A 20809-nucleotide genomic window follows, 5' to 3' on the forward strand; every position below is an offset into this window, starting at 1 on the left:
AGAAGTCAAAGGGTATTCTTCAGCAGGCATCAGACAGTTAAACTCTGGCAAAGAAGTCCATTTAAGATCTCATCAAGGAGACAATCAGTGCCTAGTAAAGTGTAAAATGTATTTTGGGGGAAAAAATAGAGAAAATGGAAAAAATAATCACTTTTTTCCTCTCCACTCTGAGACAAACATGTTGAAAAGTTGGTGTATTATTCTGCCATTTTTACTTGAAAATACAACATGGATCTCACTGGTTGAAAAACAATTTTCTTTCCTTTTTCCTTTTTTTTTTTTGCCGATGACTCAAGGCTTATGCCGTCTATGGGGTTGCACAGAGTCGGACACGACTGAAGTGACTTAGCAAGGCTTATGGGAACTCAGTTCCCTGACCAGGACTGAACCTGGGTCACAGCAGTGAAAGCCCGAAACCCTGACCACTAGGCCACTAGGGAACTCCTGAAAGCAAATGTTTTGCATGATTGTTTTTCATGGCTTCAGACAATTCCTTGAGTGAATATACTAGACTTGTCTTTTTATGTTGCTTTCTACCTACCTTTTATAAACTATCCATGTTGACACTTTTGTAGGCTGAATCCTTATCCAATACTGATTTCCTTAGGATGAATTAATAAAAGTAAAAGGCATTTATTGGGCTAAAAGCTCTGCATGTATTCAAGATTAAACTGTCCTCAGAAAAGTCTACAGTCTGAATATAAGAAATGCCATGTCTCTAATCTTCACTGACACTGAATATCCATGATCCTGAGTAATAAAAGGAAAATCATCTTTTTAAAAGCCGGCCACTTATTTTGGTTGGCAACCTGACAGATGGCAAAATTAATCTTAAGACTGAAACTTTTATTTAGGAAAATACCTCCTTGACCTTTTTAGGTGAGAAAGGCTAGACCCAGGGGGTGGAAAACTTTTTCTGTAAAGGGTCAGATAGTGAATATTTTAGGCTTTGTGGGCTGGAAAGTCTCTGTTGCAACCGCTGAAGGCCATAGTGAAGGCCTGTGGCTGCGTTCTAGCAAAACTATTCACAAACACAGGTTGATTTGACTCCTGGGGCCATAGTTTGCCACCCCTTGGGCTAGACCCTCAGAAGGGTTGTTAAGGAGAGCAGACAGGAGTGCCTTGCAGGAAGGAGGCACTGGTTCCCGGGGACACTGCTGTAGCGGGGCGGGAAAGAAAGGGGCGAAGGATTGGGAGGCGGGAGAGAACTCGGGCCAGAGAAGAAGCCCAGTGCAGGGCTGAGAGCGAGGCTTCCGAAGCCTGCCGGAGAGCAATTCCCTCTGGGGTGGGTGGCTGAAGAGACTTGGCTGAGGAGTTTCCTCCGGTCTAAGATTAACTTGTTTCCTGCTATGCTCTCTGCAGGAGGCCTCCCATAAGATTCCGCCCCATGGGCTGCGTTGGGTCGTGTGCTTTGGAGAAACGAGGGTGACAGGGACGGTTCCCCAGGGGGAGAAGAGACATTGGCGGGGTGCTGTGATGGGCGAGCGTGTGAGAGTCAAGCCCGAGAAGGGATCTAGGCAGATGGTGGCGGAGAAGTGTAACCCTGCTCCTCCCAGAGCCTCAGAAGGCCTGGGAGGCTGGACCTCTGTGTGTCCGTGGGCCGGGCTGTGCCGGGCAGTCCGGGGGGGACGTGGAGGACACAGAGGCGGGGCCGGCTCCGGAACAGCCGGGCTGGGGGGCCCGGGGCCGCAGGCCTGGGGCTCAGACCCCTTGGCGGGGGCGCTGGGGTGAAGACTCCGCGCCGGGGGCCTCCGAGCCTCGCCTGCAGCTGCTGCCACCCAGGTCGGGGCTGAATGCAGGTGGCCGGGCTGTTAAAGTGACCACTCAGACCCCTTCTTCCATCTTTGTCCTCTTGCCTGTGCTCTCGGTGGCCAGACCAAAGCGACACAGGTCGCAGGGCAAGGAGACCCGGCAGGGGAATTCACAGGGGCCAGTCTACCGGGACACCAGCAGGCGTGGCGCGGACTTGGGGGTAGGGAGTTGTAACTGGAATACTATTGCATTTTGTTTGGATAATTTTTAAAAAGGGTATATCAGAAAACTCAAGGCCTTGGAATATCTGGATTTAAAACAATGATATTTTAGTATTTTAATTCTTTGTTTTAAACATGACACTAATACTAGATGCTTTAGATAGAGAAAAAGGGGACAGCAGATGTATTTATGATTTGCTTGCCCTTGTTTTGGTTTTAGAAGGCTAAAATATGCCCCCAATTAATCTATGTATGGCATCTATTCAAAATTTCTTTTGTTCTGGAAAGACTCTACCAACACTAAAATCTAATAATAGAATATTAAAATAAAAGGAAAATGTTATGCCCAGTTACATCAGTTATAATTACAGCAATATGTTATAGTTACTGGTAAAATGCTGCATCAAAAATATTAAGAACTTGTGCTCCATCAAATATGTTAAGAGCCACTGAAAAGCTTAGTTTTGTATTCTGGTGGGGGCGCAGGGGGTGGTGTGAAGGATCCGTTCCCCCAAGGCTGGTAGAGGGGCCCAGACAGACGACAGTTCCTGATCACCTTCTCAAGCAGCTCAGAGTCTGTATAAATAGGATCAACAGAACCCTTCTATTCCATAGAGTTGTGTTGTTAGTATTCATCTTGGCATATATGAATCTGTCAGCTTTTAGAAGGAAGTAAGGGGTACCAGTTAATTTTTAGTAGACTCACCTTCTTCCAAAGGTTAATCAAATTCTCTTCCTAATGAAATCAGAAATAAATGGAGGTGAAGACACGTTCCCCAGCACATTAGTTTCTTAGGAGGGATTTCCAGGCCAAAATGAAAAAGCACTGCATTTTCTTCTCTTGGCCCAGTGGTATAACGGTACTGTACTCTGTGCTTTAGCCTGAGACACGCAGTCAAGCACCAGATTGAGGCTGTTTTGGCACCATCTGCTGATACAGTAACGGTGACATCCACAATATCCGACCCTTCCCATAGCCCCTCAGTTGCTAGACTAACTGCTGTTAATTGAATGTTTTATTCATAGGTTGCAAGAGGGTCTTACTTTATCAGGAGGAAGAGAATTAACACTTGGACCATTGCTGCAAATCAAACTCCATGAGATTTTCAGCTTCTTTCACGGACACAGACCTTCGCGTGAGCCTTCCCTCGGCATTCTGTCGACATGGTCTGATTACCCCTACTCGCATTACAGAGCTCAGTTAACTAGAGTGATACCAGCCAGGTATTAGGAACATCGACCAAGAAGCCAAGGAAAGGGTGTCCAGCACTCATTTCTCATTACCTCTGTGTTCCATGTGATTTCCAGACGCCAAGTGATAATGAAACACAGACACTCAGTGTCATTTTAAGATTCGTGTCCTTTGAGGATTAAGCTTCATTGGACTGGTCCTCACATACTTTGTCCCTGCTAATCAGAGGTTTCTTTGTGAGATGATTGAGCAGAAAGACCAACAAAGAAGAATCTCTGTTTCCATAGTACCATCACTGACTTAGAACCCAAAGGTGCCAGAGCAAATTGCTAACTCCAAACCCTTTTTAATACTCACAAGAGAAAAACAAGGGTTATATTAATGGAATGGCCAGAAACCCGGCAAGTAAGAACATGTTCGACGTTAGCTATCTTCCAAGAACAGCTAAAGTTTTGATAGTTATCCCAAAAGAATGCTGGTTCTGTTGTCAACATCTGACTGTAGAACTTTTGACCTTTCCTTTAGGAGTTCTGTGGTTTTGAGGTTTTGACCGTGCTCAGGAATTACTTTAAAAGTTTGTATACATAATACCATGTTAGGGACCTTGAGAAATTTCTCATCAGTAATTCTGGCCCTTCAGGGTTTTGGCCTTACATTTAAGAACCCAAAGGTTCCTCTACTCTCTACATAGGATGAGTTGTCACCCTTGTTCAGCAGAGTAAGCCTGTAAACTGGTTGTGCGTATACTCAAGGGTCTTCAGCCCCTGATAAGTAACTTTTGATTGCTCTCTTAGTCTGTTCAAAAGCATGTATACACGCTGCTATATTTAAAATGGAGAGCCAACAGGGACCTACTGTAAGCACAGGGAACCCTGCTCAATGTTACGTGGCAGCCTGGATGGGAGGGGAGTTTGGGGAATACATGTATATATATGGTTGAGCCCCTTTGATGTTCACCTGAATCTGTCACAGCAATGTTAATCGGCTATACCCCAATACAAAATAAAATATCTTTAAAAAAAAAGAGGAAAGAGAAGAGGATAAAAAGAAATAAAGGGATTGCTGTGTTAAAAAAAAAAAAAAGAATGAAAACATATACTACTATAACAACAAAAACAAAAAACCCCACAGACCAAGTGGCTTATAAACCCCTCACGGTAATTTCTCACAGTTCTGGAGGCCGCAAAGTCCGAGTTAAAGGTGTTGGTACTTTCTGTATCCTGTGAGTGCCCACTTCCTATTCATAGCTGGTTGTCTTCACAGCATTCTCGTCCTCACGTGGTCAAGGGAGCTTTCTTGGGCCTCTTTTATAAGAACACTAATCTCATTCTTGAGGGTGGGGTACCTTCCAAAGGCCCCGCCTCCTAAGTCCTCACCTTAGGGGTTAGCATCTCAACATGAATTTCAAGGTGGGGAGGAGACACAAATACTCAGTCCACAGCAATAGTAAAAACAAACAGAAAAGACTATTTAGCCATTATTTTAAACCATTTTAGTGACAACATTTTTAAAAATTAATTTATTTCTATTTTTCATTTTTGGCTGTGCTGGGTCTCCTTGCTGTGCATGGGCCTTCTCCTGCACAGCAGCCTGAGGAACCTTCCCAGACCAGGGATCGAACCATTGTCCTCTGCATTGCAGGGTGGATTTTTAACCACTGGACCACTGACCTGCCGAACCACCAGGGAAGCCTGCCCAGCATTTTCTGATAACACATAATGGGTGTAATGTCCATGGTGGGGTCAAGAAGAACAGAACAGATGATTTGCTGTGCTCAGCCTGATGTGGTGGCTTTAGGACGCTACCTCCTTGCTTCCTCCACGCTCTTCTGTGACTGCAAAGGCTGGTTTAGCATCCTATCTGTGTGGTTGTCATCTTTTCCCCAAATGCATCGTTTTGCATTTGCCTTCAGGGAAGGCAATACACATCTGTCTGATCACTTCTAGAAAGAAAAAGGATTTTTTTTTTTTACTCTGAAAGGCAGATCCATGCCTCCAGTCTGTCTGGGGATCTTTTAAAGCTTCTGAAAGAGACAGCTGAATGAATGCCACCTGTGTGGCTTGAATAGTTAACAGATGTTGGAAAGATGTTGGAGGGGGAAGCTGGGCTAGGAGTCACACCACCAGGCAGGGTGGTCGGGGCACCTGTCAATCAGCGCCTCTGCTCTGTAGGAACATAAATGGCCTCAGACGGATGTGATGCTTTCATTTGGAAACATCCTCCAGAGCAGGTGAGCTGGTTGCCTGTCTCAGTAACGTATCCATTGCCTGGTAATCCTAAGTTGGTACACTTTTCCTTATATCTCGTGAAAGTCCTTTTTACTGCTTTTTAAACCAACACAATGCAATACCTAGGAGACAGAGGAAAAGGATTTTCAAAGGCACAGTTTTATACCTCAAAATGCTTTCCCTTAAGCCAAGGGCCACAAATTGGCAGGCAGTGTTTTGCTTGGCTGGAAGAGGCTTGACTTTTTTTAATTAAATGTCCTTGATTCTGTTTCCTTGTTTCCATAGGCCCTGCCGTTTCCTACTGTTTTTCTTTTCTTTCTTTCTCTTTCTCTCTTTTTTGGCCAAACCATGTAGCATGTGGGATCTTAGTTCCCTGACCAGGGGTCAAACCTCCACCCCCTGCAGTGGAAATTCAGAGTCTTAACCACTGGACTGCCGGGAAGTCCCCACTTCCTGCTGCTTTTCATGCAGCCTGGTTACCTGTGTTCCACCTTGCCAGGCCCTGTGATCCTTGGGTTTTGTGAATTTTAAACTCTTACATTCTCAACTGTATAAAAGAAAAAACATAGCTATGGTCACCTCTGTGTCTCCTGTACAAACTAAACTTCAGTCCTGACCCCAGGATATTTTTAGAGAATGCAGAGCTACTTCATGTATTTTGATGTATTTTGTCCCATGTGGTTTGGTAAAGCTGACAGTGTTTGCCAGTTTCCATGGTGTGAACACTCTCACCATGGCTGAGTCCATCCAGTGCTGATTTCGGAAAAGGTGCTCATAGTCACTTGTGCAAGCCAGCTCCAAAACCGCTCATCGCTGCTGCTGTCAAGCCTCTTTTGATTTCTTTACTCAGAATGAGCTAATCAGATGAAGAGGACTTAACTTTAATCATGGATGAAGCAAAAGGCTCAAAGAAAAATATAAAATATTTTTCTCTGATAAACTTTAGACATTATATAAAATATGGAGTCAGCAAAATTTTTTTCCCTATAAATGGGCAAATAGTCAATACTGTAGGCTTTGTTGGTCATATAGTCTTTGTCACATATTCCTTCTTAGCGTGCCAGCCATGCAAATACAGGTCAAGAGTCAATCACATTAGCCTGTGAACTATAGCTTGTAGACCCCTGATACAAAAGGGTAGAAATGAGAAGATGCTTCGTTTATTTTTTTAAATTTGAGGTGGTAAAATACCACACTTCCAATATTTATCTGAACACCAATGCACAGAACATGAAGCAAGGTTACCTAGAGATTTTTAATACAGGAGTAAAATTTATGAGTAGTTGCCAAGAAGACTAGGTAGACTTGAGTGTACGTCTGTCATATATTCTCTTTAGGATAATGCTTCATCCGAAAGGAAAAGAGCTATAAGAAGTGGATATGGATGCACTGAACACCAAGAACCTGCATCCGTGGGCCTATAGAATATCATACTAAGTGAAGTAAGTCAAACAGAGAAAGACACATACCTATGATATCACTTATACATGGATCTAAACAACGATGCAAATAAGGGGCTTCTCTGGGTGAGAAGGGTGGCCTAGTGGCTGAGACTGTGTTCCCAACGCAGGGGCCCTGGGTTCCATCCCTGGTCAGGAAACTAGATCCCACGTGCTGCGACCAAAGATTCCACATGCAGATCCTTAAGCTGCAGCAAAGACCTGGTGCAGCCTAATAAATAAATACGTATTTTTAAAAATGATGCAAATGAATTTATTTACAAAACAGAAACAGAGCCTCAGACACAGAAAACAAACCTGTGGTTACTAAAGGGGAAGTGGAGTGGGGGGGGCAGTGACGAGTTTGGAATTAGCGTGTGTGTACTGCTGCTGCTGCGCTGTAGTCAGTAAGTCGCTTCCGACTCTCTGTGACCCCATGGACTGTAGCCGCCAGGCTCCTCTGTGGGATTTCCCAGGCTAGAATCCTGGAGTGGGCTGCCATGTCCTTCTCCAGGCCATCTTCCCAACCCAGGGATCGAACACAAGTTTCCTGCCTGGCAGTCAGATTCTTTACCACTGAGCCACCTGGGAAGCCCATGTACATACATATATAAAATAGATGAAAAAAACAAGGCCCTACTATATATCACAGGGAACCATATGTAATATCTTGTAATAATCTGTAATAGAAAAGAATCTTGGAAAGAATATATATGTATATGTAACTGAATCACTTTGCTGTACACTAGAAACTAACAAAACATAGATCAACCATATTTCAACTTTTAAAGGAAGAAGATGATGCATCCTTGTGTGCAAACTCACTCCCAGTGTTTGGTGTGGACAGAAGACTGATGTGATACTGCTGTGCCTGGCAATGAAGAGCATGAGCTGTGGGTTCAGATCCATGCTCTGCCACTGACAAGCTGTGATGTGTCAGTCTTAAACCCTCTGGGCCTCAGTTTCCACATCTGTAAAATGGCAGTAATAATTGTAACCACTCCATAGTCCTGCTGGGAAAATGGAGTCAATAGATTTAAACTGTGTAAACTGTTTTTGGCACATGGGAAATGCTCTATTAATATGTTGTTATTATTGTGAATATTATCGTTTGCCTGCAAAATCCAATAAAGGGAATAGATGATGCCTTCTTAAGACATCATTCTATAGAGGAAAGATGTGGAAGTGATGGGGGAACCTCAACTTGAGTGCTTTTTTCTTTCTAAAATATGAAATAGCTGCTGCTGCTGCTTAGTTGCTTCAGTTGTGTCCAACTCTGTGCGACCCCAGAGACGGCAGCCCACCAGGCTCCCCCGTCCCTGGGATTCTCCAGGCAAGAATACTGGAGTGGGTTGCCATTGCTTTCTCCGAAAATATGAACTAGAGCCTGTGCCAAGTTCTTGACCATGACAGCATCGTGACTCAGAAGACAGGGAAAGTGAGCAGGCCCTAGCTGGCCTCTGTCTTGGTCTTGTCTTCAGCCCTGTTTATAAGTGGTCTGTCCCTTCCCTTTCCCTCCAGCTTTCTTCATGTCACTAAAATTATCCTGTCACTAAAATATCCTGTCACTAAAATATCCTGTATTATCCTGTCCATGGCAAACAGATCATAAATTTTTTTATGGAAAGGATATAGACAACTGCTTTCCTGTTAAATTTCCTTTAGGACAATTGACTGATTCCTCCTTGGTCTGGATTGGTTACTCTAGGAATATGGGTTCATGCGTGATTGTGTTATTTTCACTCAGGCCAACCCCCAACTTTTCCATTAATCTGCAATTTTGAATAAGTCACTCAGCATTTAGGATCCTCCACTTCCTCACCAATAAAATGGGAGTAATAGCAACACTTAGCTGTCTGAGCAGAAGGCAGAAATGTGAGGGACAATCAGAGCGCACTTCACAAGCCCAAGTGCTTTGTAAATATTTCATACTTAGTAGTTGAGGTGAATGTCAGGGGAGTATGGAAACCAACATTCATCTTTTTGTTATGACACCTCTCTAGATGTGCTTAATTTCCCAATCCAAACACTGAGGACCCTGAGATTTTCTGACCCTTTCTCCTTTTCTTATTTTTCTTCTTCTGTTGAGTTGGCCCAAAAAGGTCGTTTAGGGTTCCTGAAAGAACTTTTTGGCCAACCCACTTAAATCCCTTTACAAAGAGTCATTTTAGCTCATTAGGAGGCCCCGAGGCCTGCTGTCTGTGTTGAGTTCCTTAATGCTGGCACAGAAACACTTAGGCCTCACTGGGAAATCCCCTGTCTTGACAAAAGTGTTTCTTTGTGTTGGGCTGGACTGCGTGTCCTTAGTGTAGAGCGGCCCCCGCGGTGGGGGTGGTCCTCGCTCTGGTTAGGCTCGCATGTGTCCACAGACAGGCTTCCCTCCAACCACTGCCCCGCGGGGTCCTTGTCACTGGTGAGGCCCCAAGTCTGCCGTGTCAGCACGGTTTCCCAACTGATGCTGCGAGCCGCTAGGTGAATGGAGGCGGCAGAGGCTGAGGGTCCGATCCCTGGTGGGGGACTGTAACCCCACATGCCAGCTGGCACAGTCACAAATAAATAAACAGTTCTTTAAAATTAAAAAACATTTAATAATGCATGGAGATTTTCCCAGATTAGCTCTGCCGTTTCTCTTGAAATGACGAGAGCTTTTCAGCAAACACTTGTCTGGACACTTTGTCACCAGGGAGGTTTGCTGCACTCAGAGGAGCGCTTTGGCTTCTCCTGGTCAGTTGCTATGCCCGGGTCACCCCCACCTCAGCTGCTCAATGAAACAATTCCTATGAACAGTGATTTGCTTTGCAGTTTTAGTTTATTTCTAAATTACAGGAATGGTGGATGCGTGAAGTCTTCTATAGCTTTTATTGGGACACAGAGCATAGATTCTGGAGTTCTTGAGGCTGATGTTTAGTGAAACAAAGAAAAAAAAATAAAACCTTGTGCTTTTTTCTGAATGGTGATGCATGCAGTTATCTGAGGATAGATATATTTATATTGTGCTTTGCAATTTGCTTAGGACAGTTCTGTATATGATCTCAGCTCTAAAGTACTATTATTGAAATCTTTGATGGATGATGTTCAGTGACTACTTTAGAAAACAGAGTTATGATAAATGATTCAGGGGTGTTGGGGGGTATTTCTTTTTCATGCAAGAAGGAAGAGAAAAAGGACATAGGGAGGCAGGGAATGAGAGAAGAAATCACTTAGCCTCATCAAGACTTACTTTCCTTACATGAAAAATGAAGATAATAATAATCTTTACCCTATTTGTCTTGGATTTCCTATGGTTAGGTTCTATATGAAAGCCCTACTTCATCCACAAGGTGCTTTAGAAGTTCTAATAGATGTTAGTGCTTGCATGATGAAAAGTCGGCTCCCCAGGCTGCACTAGTGGTAAGGAACTCACCTGCCAGTGCAGGAGACGCAAGAGATGCAGGTTCGATCCCGGGGTTGGGAAGATCCCCTGGAGAAGGAAATGGAAACCCACTCCACTATTCTTGCCTGGAGAATTCCATGGACAGAGGAGCCTGGTGAGCCGCAGTTCATGGGGTCTCAAGAGTTGGACGTGACTTTGTGACTAAACCACCACCACCATCTTCAACCTTGTTGTTGTTATTTAGTTGCTAAGTCATGCCTGACTCTTCTGTGACCCCATGGACTGTAGCCCACCAGGCTCCTCTGTCCATGGGATTCTCCAGCCTTTAAAGTCAACGGTCGATCTGACTCCCTAAGCAGCTTCAGGATGCTCATGGCCCCCAAGTCTCTGGGTGTTCCTTGCGGTTAGGTCTTTCTCAGCTTGTTTTGTTTTTCATTTCTTCTATCAAAGCTCATTGGTTTATAGGAGATAATGTCAGCTTTAGACCCAAATTGCCTTCCTTTCCCCACTTAGAAAGCATCATTAGAAGGAGTATATGCTATGTAAGTCTTGAGATTTGTTTAGGCAAATTCATAGCTAACATTTCTTTGATGCTTCATAGTTGACAAAGTATTTTTCAAATATTATGTAATTTAGTTAGAGCACTGACTCTGTGGGATAAGAATCTTAAGTTTTGGGGGAGAAATGAAGGTAATAATACATACCTGTCTCCCAGGATTGACAGGATTAAATAAGATGATGTTTATTAAGAGCTCTGCCTAGCCCCCAGCATACAGAAAACACATATTTCTAATACCTCTCATTTATGGATGAAGAAACAAATTCAGAGAGGTTATGTGGTATGTTTAAGGTTACAGGACAAGTCAAAGGTGGATCCATCAGTCAGACTGCCCTTTCACCATGCTAACATGTCATGACGAATGGTCCAACTATTTGAACATTTAAGTTTGGATTCCATGTTACAAACTATTGAGAGAGAGAGAGAGACAAAAGGAGAAAAAGGAAGAGAGATAAAGAGAAAGAAGAGGGAAGGAATGCAAGCACATGCTGTGGTGTGAGTGTGTCCCCGCCAAATTCACGTGTGTGTGAGTGCTCAGTCGTATCCGACTCTTTGCGACTCCATCGACTGTGGCCCACCAGTCCATGGGAGTCCTCCTGTCCATGGGCGTCTCCAGGCCAGAATACCGAAGTGGATTGCCGTTTCCTCCTCCGGGGGATCTTCCCGACCCAGGGATCTAACCCACGTCTCCTGAGTCTCCTGCATTGCAGGCAGATTCTTTACCACTGAGCCACCAGGGAAGCCCAAATTCATATATTGAAATCCTAATGCTCAGTGTGATGATTTTAGGAGGCGGGGCCTTTGGGAAGGGCTTGCGTGGTGAGGACGGGCCTCCTCTGAATGGGATTAGCCCGCGTATAAAACAGACGCCCCCAGAGTTCTGTGGCCCCTCCATCACGAGGACACGGTGAGAAGTCTGCCGCCTGAAGAGGCCTTCACCCTGCCCGCTGACGCGCTGGTCTCAGACTTCCAGACTCCAGAACTGTGAGACATGAATTTCTGTTTCATCACCTACCCAGTCTATGGTATTTTGTCATAACAGCTCAATAGAACTCAGAGAGGTTTTCGAATGTTGACTCGCTAAGACATAGGTGAGAGGTAATAAACACCCCACCAGGCACATGTAGGGTGTCAGGTAAGAAGTGTCGGGGAGGGGGGTCTTTGGACGGTGATGTAACCCAGGAGCCAGCGGGAATGAGGCGGCTGCGTTTCCGTCCGCTTCCGGCTTCTCAGGCGCCATGTTTCAGCCCGACTGCTTCAGCCCTCGCGTATTGAGAGCTGGTTCCATGGCAGTCCCCGGGGGGCCCAGAGGAGGCAGAGGTTCCCTTATAAAATCCAAACTGTTCAGATGAAAATGTCTGTGAAGCCTTCTTATATCTACTTTGTTTCTTGACCTCCCAACAAACATTGTGGAAATGCTATTCACAGCCGCAGAAGTTTCGGTCCCTTGACAGAATTCTGAGGGAAGCAGACTCACGTTCACGGGCTCCCAGCTCTTCTTCGGACTCTGCTGACCATACTTTCCGCATCTCTGACTTCTGCCTGCTGCAAAGTCTCCCGCTCACCTAAGGTCTTTTTGGGTTTCCCAGGTGGTGCAGTGGTAAAGCGGAGAAGGCAATGGCACCCCACTCCAGTACTCTTGCCTGGAAAATCCCATGGTCAGAGGAGCCTGGCTGGCTGCAGTCCATGGGGTCGCTAAGAGTTGGACACGACTGAGTGACTTCACTTTCACTTTTCACTTTCATGCATTGGAGAAGGAAATGGCAACCCACTCCAGCGTTCTTGCCTGGAGAATCTCAGGGACAGGGGAGCCTGGTGGGCTGCCGTCTATGGGGTCACACAGAGTCGGACACGACTGAAGCGACTTAGCAGCAGCAGCAGCGGCAGCAGCAGTGGTAAAGAATCTGCCGGCCAGTGCAGGAAATTCAGGAGACACAGGTTTGATTCCTGGGTCAGGAAGATCCCCTGGAGGAGGGCATGGCAACCCTCTCCAGTATTCTTGCCTGGAGAAGCCCCATGGACAGAGGAGCCTGGCGGGCTACGGTCCAAGGTGTTGCAAAGAGTTGGACATGACTGAAGTGACTTAGCACACACACCCTAGAATGGCCACTCATCTAAGGAGTATTACCAATACTTTCCAAAGGTCTCAAGCTTCTTCATAGTGATAATTAGAGTATATATTTCTTTGCGTTGTTGTCAGTCATTAGATACAGGAATAAAGTCTGGCACATAGTAAGCGCTTAATAAATATCAGCTTTCATGGCTGCTGTGCAAATAAAATGTGGTGACAGTCTTGACCTTCTTATTTTAGAAGTGTCCTTCTTTCTCTTTGTGCTCCTCTATTACTTTTATTCAACAAAATATTTGCTAAATAACTGGTATATTCTAAGCACTGTGCTAAGATCTTTGCGTTCACTGATCTTACTTGATTCCTCACAGTAAGCCTTGAGCTGGATATTATTACAAAAATAACTTCGCCATCCTGGGAATATAGCCTTGAACAAGACAGATGTTGTACCCACCTCCTAGAGCTTGCAGTATAGTGGGGAAGTCAGATGATCAGCTAGTAATTACAGTACAGTCATCACACCAGCCTGCTCTCCTGGAATGGTTGGCTACTTCTTCACAATGGTTGCTGGATCCTGGATTTTAAATACAATCGGCCTTCCTGTTGCTAAGTGCTCCATGTTGTGAAACTATATCCCCAATCTCTTAGGGCTCTTATCAACGAAGATCCTGAAAGCTTAGAGATGGAAGAGAGTGGAGAGCGTGTGGCTGCTTGTATTTTTTTAGATTAGAGCTTATTATTTGTTATTACCTGGTAAACAAGACACACAGACCCAAGCTCCATTCTTTCTTTCAAGAGGGATCAAAGAGCTTGAAGTTCCCAGCCAACATCCTCACAGAAGGCAGTTATTTGGTTGGTGGAACAGGAGTTTAGAACAGATCTATTGCTTGGAGATCCGACCTCACTGAGTCTGCCTGGACCATGCGGCTCCCCAGAGCAGTGCACCAACCCAGAAGTAAAGCTTCAGAGAGAAGGAGGATGCAGACGCCCACGTGTACACCACCACTGCCAGCCACACTGCCTTTCCTAGCCCTCAGTTAGAACCACAGCCAGATTGTCAACGTGGGTAGACGTTCTTGTCCGTACACAGTCATCCCTCAGGTACGAAGACTCACTTCAGGAAGAGGAAAGAGCAGGCCACGAATGACTCTGAAATAAACTAGTGTGCTTTTTAAAAAACACTTTGGGAGTACTTCTCAGAGATGATATTTATCTACTTCATACTTTGCATACATATAATTGTATTCCCTATTAGGGTCTCTTGAATGAAATTAGTTTCCTTGTTACCCCCTTGATGTTTGTCACATGAATTAGCTACAGTTCAGATTGTCCCTTGCAAGCAATGTGTTTTACACCAAAATATAAATTCCTGAAGGCGTAGGCAAACAAGAGTTGGTGTTTTCCCCATTACATAAACTTCCATGCCCTTTTTACTTGTCAGCTTGCTAGAGTCTCAGAGACACAGTGTACGTGCTCCCTATCCATCAAATATTCCTTTGCTTGAAATAGAAATGATCAGCTCTGCGCTGAGGCAAATGACATAGTGATGTGAAAGCAAAAGGAAAACTTTTCATGCTCAAGAACCCAGAACCCACATCCCCTCAGCAAGGCTTCCGCTTTTCTGGTTAATAGTGAGGAATAACCAGAAAAGTCTACTTTAAAGTAGAAGTTCTGCTAGAGATAACAAACAGTTTGAATGTCCTTGCCTTTTATAAAAAATTGTAAACTATAATTCTGTTTTCCTCTCAGTGGTCCAAGGTTGAAAAAATGAGAGTTAAGGTATTTGATAACCAAAAGTTATAGGAAGCTATTTAATAACCAAGGGAGACTTGAAGAAAAAAGTAGTCATATCTGTGCTTTGAAGAAAAGAACACAGCCATTGCATCCTGTGAAAAGTGTCGGTAATAAACTCTTTACAAAGGTGTTGAGCTTTCCAACTTTTAATTTTCATGCCCTCATGGAAAGATAAGCATCTTAAAAAGAGCCAAATTGCTTCATTTGGCTGTCAAAAGAAGCTCCAGTTTTGAGACACTGCTCACTGCTTACGCAGTCCTCCCATTTCCATGAAATAAAATTGTCATATTAGTTGCCTTTGCAGAAATTATACAGCACTTGGGAGTGCTGAGTGTTTTCCATTGGGGTTCATTTTAGGGGAAGTTAAAAATTGAACAAGTCATAACCGTTACCTAGAATTACACCCATGGTCTCCAGGAACAGCTGGGGTGCTGAAGGACAGGCAGACCTGCTGTGGGCATCTGCAGGTTTGGCTCCTGGTTCTGGGTTTGGTCCTCACTCACTGAGCGGTTCAAGACAAGTCACCCCTCAGTGGACCCCAGCTTCCTCCCTTGTGATGACATGATTTTGCATAGTCTTTCCTCCACGGATGTTCTGTGACTCTTGGCAAGACCAGGGAGCTAAACTTCTCTGATGAAATATCAAGCAATCAGGATTTTAAGTCTCAGAAGCCATCTCTTCCAAACCCCGTCCATGCAGGATTTCATAACTGGCCTAGGAAGATAATATTGTCCTCCTGATCCATTTAATGCTCTGTCATGGACTCCCCATCTCACACTCTCTGGGTCTGAAACTAAGAAGCTACTGCTGCCTGATTTTATGGAACATGTATGGTTCCTTAATGCTGTGGTTGTGTAGATTATTTTAAAGAGAAAAAAAGGGAGAGCTAAGCAGTCTTTCTTTTTCTTGAGCAAACTAAAATAATGGTGTAATTTGACCTGGATTTATAAAACTGCGATTTATTCATTGAACTGGAAACACTTTTTCTTCTTAGCTGTTGTTTATTAAGCCATCCCATGGCAGGCACTGGGCTAAGCTTTCTTTCTAGACATACTATTTAAAATCTAAATAAATCACCATGAAAGGTAGGTGTCATTATGCCCACGTTACAGAAGATGAAATTGAAGTGCAAAAATATTAAGTTGCCTGCTGCTGCTGCTGCTGCTGCTATGTCATGTCAGTCGTGTCCGACTCTGTGTGACCCTGTAGATGGCAGCCCACCAGGCTCCGCCATCCCTGGTATTCTCCAGGCAAGAACCCTGGAGTGGGTTGCCATTTCCTTCTCCAATTAAGTTGCCTAGAGTCACTCAATTTGTGGTGTAACTGAGATCCCAATTCATCCCAGTAATGAGCTATTCATCCCAGTAACTACAATATGCTATATATACATACAGATGTATATCATATACATATATATCAATATGTATAAAACATATTGAAAGATATATGTAGGGGTAATGTTTCCACTTCCATTTCTAAAACAATTTGTTGCAAAATAAAACATTTTAAGTTCACCACTTGATTTAGAATTCATTTACAACATCTCCTAGCATAGAGTGGGTTCAGTATGGTTGAACAGATGGGTGTGTTTATTCAGACTGTTTGAGACACATGGACTGCAGCCTACCAAGTTCCTCTGTTCATGAGTTTTCCCAGGCAAGAATACTTGAGTGGGTTGACATTTCCTCCTTCAGGGAATCTTCCCCACCCAGGGATCAAACCCACATCTCCTACACTGGCAGGCAGATTCTTACCACTGTGCCATCTGGGAAGCCTCACTTGAACAGATTCTTGGATTTATAAACATGGGGTTTATGAATGGAACGTCACTGTGGGGTCAATGATACACTCAGCAGTGCGTTTGTTGAGTTGAAATGATGGCTTTTGTAGCCTCCATGTTTGCACTTTGACCTGATGCCATAGGCATTGGCATGGTGGCTGTTGGGACACCAGGACATGAACCCACATTCTCTGTTTAAAATATGTTGGTGAAAAGATTAGATCTAATGAACAGCTTTCTTCTCAGACACATTTAGCAGTAGCTCTGCTCTTGCAGGAGGTTTATGATAATGTTAGATATGGCCCTTGCCCTGTTCCTTCAGCCTGTTCCAAAAGGGACACAACTTTCCCTTTGGGAACGTTTGGTAAGCCTAGAACATGTAGGCAAAGTGTGGCGCTTTTAGCGATAATTGATAATAATTATAATTGTAGCTACATAGGAAAATCATATTTTTCAAAATAATTTTCAAGAGTTCATGCATGCATAGGGTACATAATTCAACAGCTACTGAAGTCCTACCTTCAGCCTTCCCTCTCATTCACCCAGTTCCCTTTCCAGAAGCAACTGGTGTGTTCCAGAATATTCCAGAGATACTCTAGACATCAGTTCAGTTGTTCAGTCGTGTCCAACTCTTTGTGACCACATGGACTGCAGCATGCCAGGCTCCCCTGTCCATCACCAACTCCGGGAGCTTACTCAAACTCTTGTCCATCTTGTCGGTGATGCCATCCAACCATGTCATCCTCTGTCGTCCCCTTCTCTAGACATGTATAAGCACTTAAATATTTGGGTATTTTTTTTCCACAAAGAGTAATTCATTTTACACAATTTTATACCTTGCTTGGAAAACAGAACTTTAAAACAGTGTCCTTCATGTAAGGAAGGACACTTCACTTAATACATATTTTGTTTAATAAATTAATCCACAAAGGTAACGAGCAAGAGGCAGGGAGAATATTTTCCTGGGAGGTAATAATACCATTCTGCAGTAAAGGTCAGACAGATTTGCCCAGGAGGTTGGCTTCTAATCTCCATTTGTTCCTCTGTGCTATAGTAGGAGGTTAAAAAACCATGGGGCTTGGAATCAAACTCACACAGAGTTTTTTAGCCATTGATTTTCCCAGTGATCAGCAGACAGAATTCTCATAAGCAGCTACCCAGCCCAGTGCTGGGTACATGGCGGATTTGATACAGGAATGGTAGAAACTTCTGCTTTGTCATGAATCTCCTCTGTAGTTTGTTGATTCTACCTGGGTCTCTGCCACATACTGTGAAAACATCTGGCAGTAGTTTTTCTGGTCTCTGAAAGCAGTGGCCAGCATTTACTGAGTATTACTCTGTGCCAGGCATTGTACAGAGCACTTTGCATGCATGATCACATTTAAGGCTCCTAGCAACCCTATAAGATCATTACTAGTACTTTTCAGACCAGAAACTGAACAGAAAAGAAAAATAATTTTCGCACAGTCACCCCTTGGGTGAGTGACACCTCAGGACTTGAACTCTGAGTTGCCTGAAACCGCTGTGCCTCCTCCTCACACGCCAGCCTGCCCCTTGTCTGGCTCTGACGGCTTCACACCTGTGACACACCCCTTGGACGTCACAGGGGAGAGTGAACTTGTTACATCTCAGCCCAGTTCTCTGCTCACATCCCTCGTTAAGTTGTTGCAAAAAGGAATAACAAGATGAGGCACACCTTGAGCCCACGTGTCAGAAGTGCTGTGTTCTTCTCTGCCTCCTTGGCCAGCAGGTAGGGGCTTGTACAGAGGTGCATTTTCTGACCTCTGCCGCTCTCATCTTCCAGCCCTCCGTTCGGGAGAACCTTCCTGCCCTTCATCTCTTGATCACGGCAGGCGCCATGCAGTTTCTGCAGCGTAATGCAAAAAGAAAGGGAGAAAAGTATTTCCTGAGAATTCTGGAAACATTATTTAAGCTGAAGAGAAGAGCTGCAGATTGACTATTAGCCTCTTAGTGCTAGGAATGCCTGGACGCTGTTTTGTCCGCCGTCCGGTTTCAGATGTTTATGACTGTTTAATTACCACCACTGTTCCACGTTGCCAGGATTCCTCTTCCAGACACTGTGGAAGTTCATTGTCAATTACAACCAGCTATGTGCAAGCTGTACATTGTGGGCCTTTAATTGCTTTCTTTACTCCGCAGCACTTTCACAAATAGTCCAGATAATGGCTCTAATTTTCCCTCTTAGAACACATGTATCTTTCAATATATTTTTTTCTCTTATGTACCATGAAAAAAAATCAGATGAAACTATTATCTTTCTGCTTAAGAGTGATTTTCCCTGTAATGATTGTTTAAATACGAGTCTATTTCAAAATGTCCACCTTCATCTTACATGGTATCAGAAATCTATTCAGAAATGTATTTAGCCATTCGAATAATTCTGGGAATTACATGTTTGATATCGATGCTGAAAGAGGAGTTTAATCCACAAAGGGTGATTTAATAAAGAAAATAGCTTTGCTGTTGAAATATATGGTTCTTTACAGAGCAACAAATCGAATCCTTATCCAATAAAATTTACACTTAGTGGTCAATGGTATCTCCGAGGTCATCTAAGAAACTAGAGAAGAGAGCATCTGGGCTAAAATAATGTTCAGCTTATTAAGTGATAGCTGATGATTTTTAAAGAAATGTAAGTTTTGAGCATAATAACCTAAATGGGAAAAGAATTTGAAAAAAAGTGCATGTATATGTGTAACTGAATCACTTTGCTGTTCACCTGAGACAAGACAGCATTGTTAGTCTAGTATGCTCCAATATAAAATAAGAATTAAAAAGAAATATAAGTGCTAAAAAATAGATTTTCAAAACTAAATGAACACAGAACATGTAAGTAAGGATGAGCATAATAGCTCTAGTTAGGCTGCATCAGTGAGCAGGGACGACTTTGGTTCAAGTTAAATATATGGTGGACACAGAAGCCTTCTCGTGGTGGGAAGAGAGAGGGTGGTAGTACGTAGTTTCAGTGGAATGAGATGCTGACCACCCCAAGCAGGTTGGTCAGGTTGATTGGATTGGTTTGTAACAAGTCAACGGGCACACCTTTTTTTTTTTTTAAGGCTTTTGATACTAGTGGTCTAATTCATTATCAGTGTTAATAATAATGATTAACTTAATAGATTTGGTTAATGATATTGCAGGATTTCACATAGCAACTCCTGAAAAAGTCTCACCTGCCTGAGATTGATGAAGCACCTGTCTTAAAGTTAAAAGGCAGACTAGATCACATCTTTAGTTTCCTTTCAGCCTATTTACTATGACTAATATCTGTATTGTTGACCACTTAACGGGCGTGAGAGCCGTTCTTCCTCTGCTGCAGCTGCTGCCACCAACTTCCTTCCTTCAGTCCTCTTTCCGTTTGGGGGCCCCTGAAAGCAGAGTCTTAGACAAGGACTTCGGTGCAGGGAGTTGCTTGGGAGGTGATCTCAAGAAGCTGGGCTGAGGGCAGAGAGGTTGCTACAGGAAAGAATGGAAGTTCATGAAGAGCACAGATTGAAATGCTGAGCTCGTTACCGCTTTGGACTACTGGGGCTTAATCTCACTGGAGGCTCGTGTAGGAATTGTTCCGAATGCACCCAGGACAACCCCCCCGCAGAGGTCTGCAGGCTGCAGCATCGCCTGCCAGTTCCTCCTGCCCCTTACCTTCCCTCTCGCTTCCCCGCCTCATTCACTCCTCCACGCTGGGCTGCGTGAACACCTTCTGCAGCTTTAGAGAAAGTTCTGAGGCAGAGGAGTTGAAAAGCCTTAAGATGAAAGGCCCTCGGTGTCTAAAGAACTGTCCACCACAGGGAGTGAAGTCACCCGTGGTACCAGTCAGAGGGGCCACGGGGAGTGGCGTGGAGCCCCCGGCAGCAGCTGCCACAGAGCCTGATCCCCTCACTCACCGGCCCCGCTCTCCGCCCCTGGCGCTTCCAGACGGTCCACTTGCTCCCGCCTTGCACTTCTGTCCGCTATCTTCAGTGGCACCTGGCCTCCTTGCGCTCCTCCTCTCCCCGGGGTCTGTCTGCCCGCTGTCTTCCTCACTCAGCTGTGCGGTTCTCCCATCCCTGCCTTTCTCCTCCTCTGGCTGATCCCATCTTGTTTGGCGGCCTTACCTTTTCTAATCTGCTTTCCGTTTCCTCAAAACAGAAAAAGACCGAGAAGAAGTGGTTTCCAAAGTTCAAATCGTGTATCAGGTTAGAGATCATAAAAGACACTGTGAACTAATTTGCAGCCATAGCTTTAAAATCGAGTGCTTTCTTTCCATCAAATGACTCTTTCCCCTATTCCATGTTCCCTAGAAGGGAATGGCTCCTGAAAATAAGGCTCAGCATTCGGGAGCTGGAGTGTGGTGTGTATCGAGGGTTCAGCTTGTTGGGGAGAGCTTTAATCTGAGAGTCGCA

At 44.3% G+C, this 20809-nt stretch overlaps 1 protein-coding gene and 1 long non-coding RNA gene across 4 annotated transcripts in view; both read left to right on the plus strand.

Annotated features, from left to right (window-relative positions):
• SNTB1 (syntrophin beta 1) overlaps positions 1–20809 on the plus strand; it is a 242530-nt gene that overhangs the window by 56855 nt on the left and 164866 nt on the right. The window lies entirely within an intron of this gene.
• Positions 6280–9764, plus strand: LOC145511476 (uncharacterized). Its single transcript, XR_014057888.1, has 2 exons — positions 6280–6672; positions 8181–9764. It is a non-coding gene; the product is annotated as an uncharacterized LOC145511476 (long non-coding RNA).

This window comes from Giraffa tippelskirchi, chromosome 6 (assembly GCF_054371585.1).
Source record: "Giraffa tippelskirchi isolate mGirTip1 chromosome 6, T2T-mGirTip1v1.2.pri, whole genome shotgun sequence".
Lineage (NCBI taxonomy): Eukaryota > Metazoa > Chordata > Mammalia > Artiodactyla > Giraffidae > Giraffa > Giraffa tippelskirchi.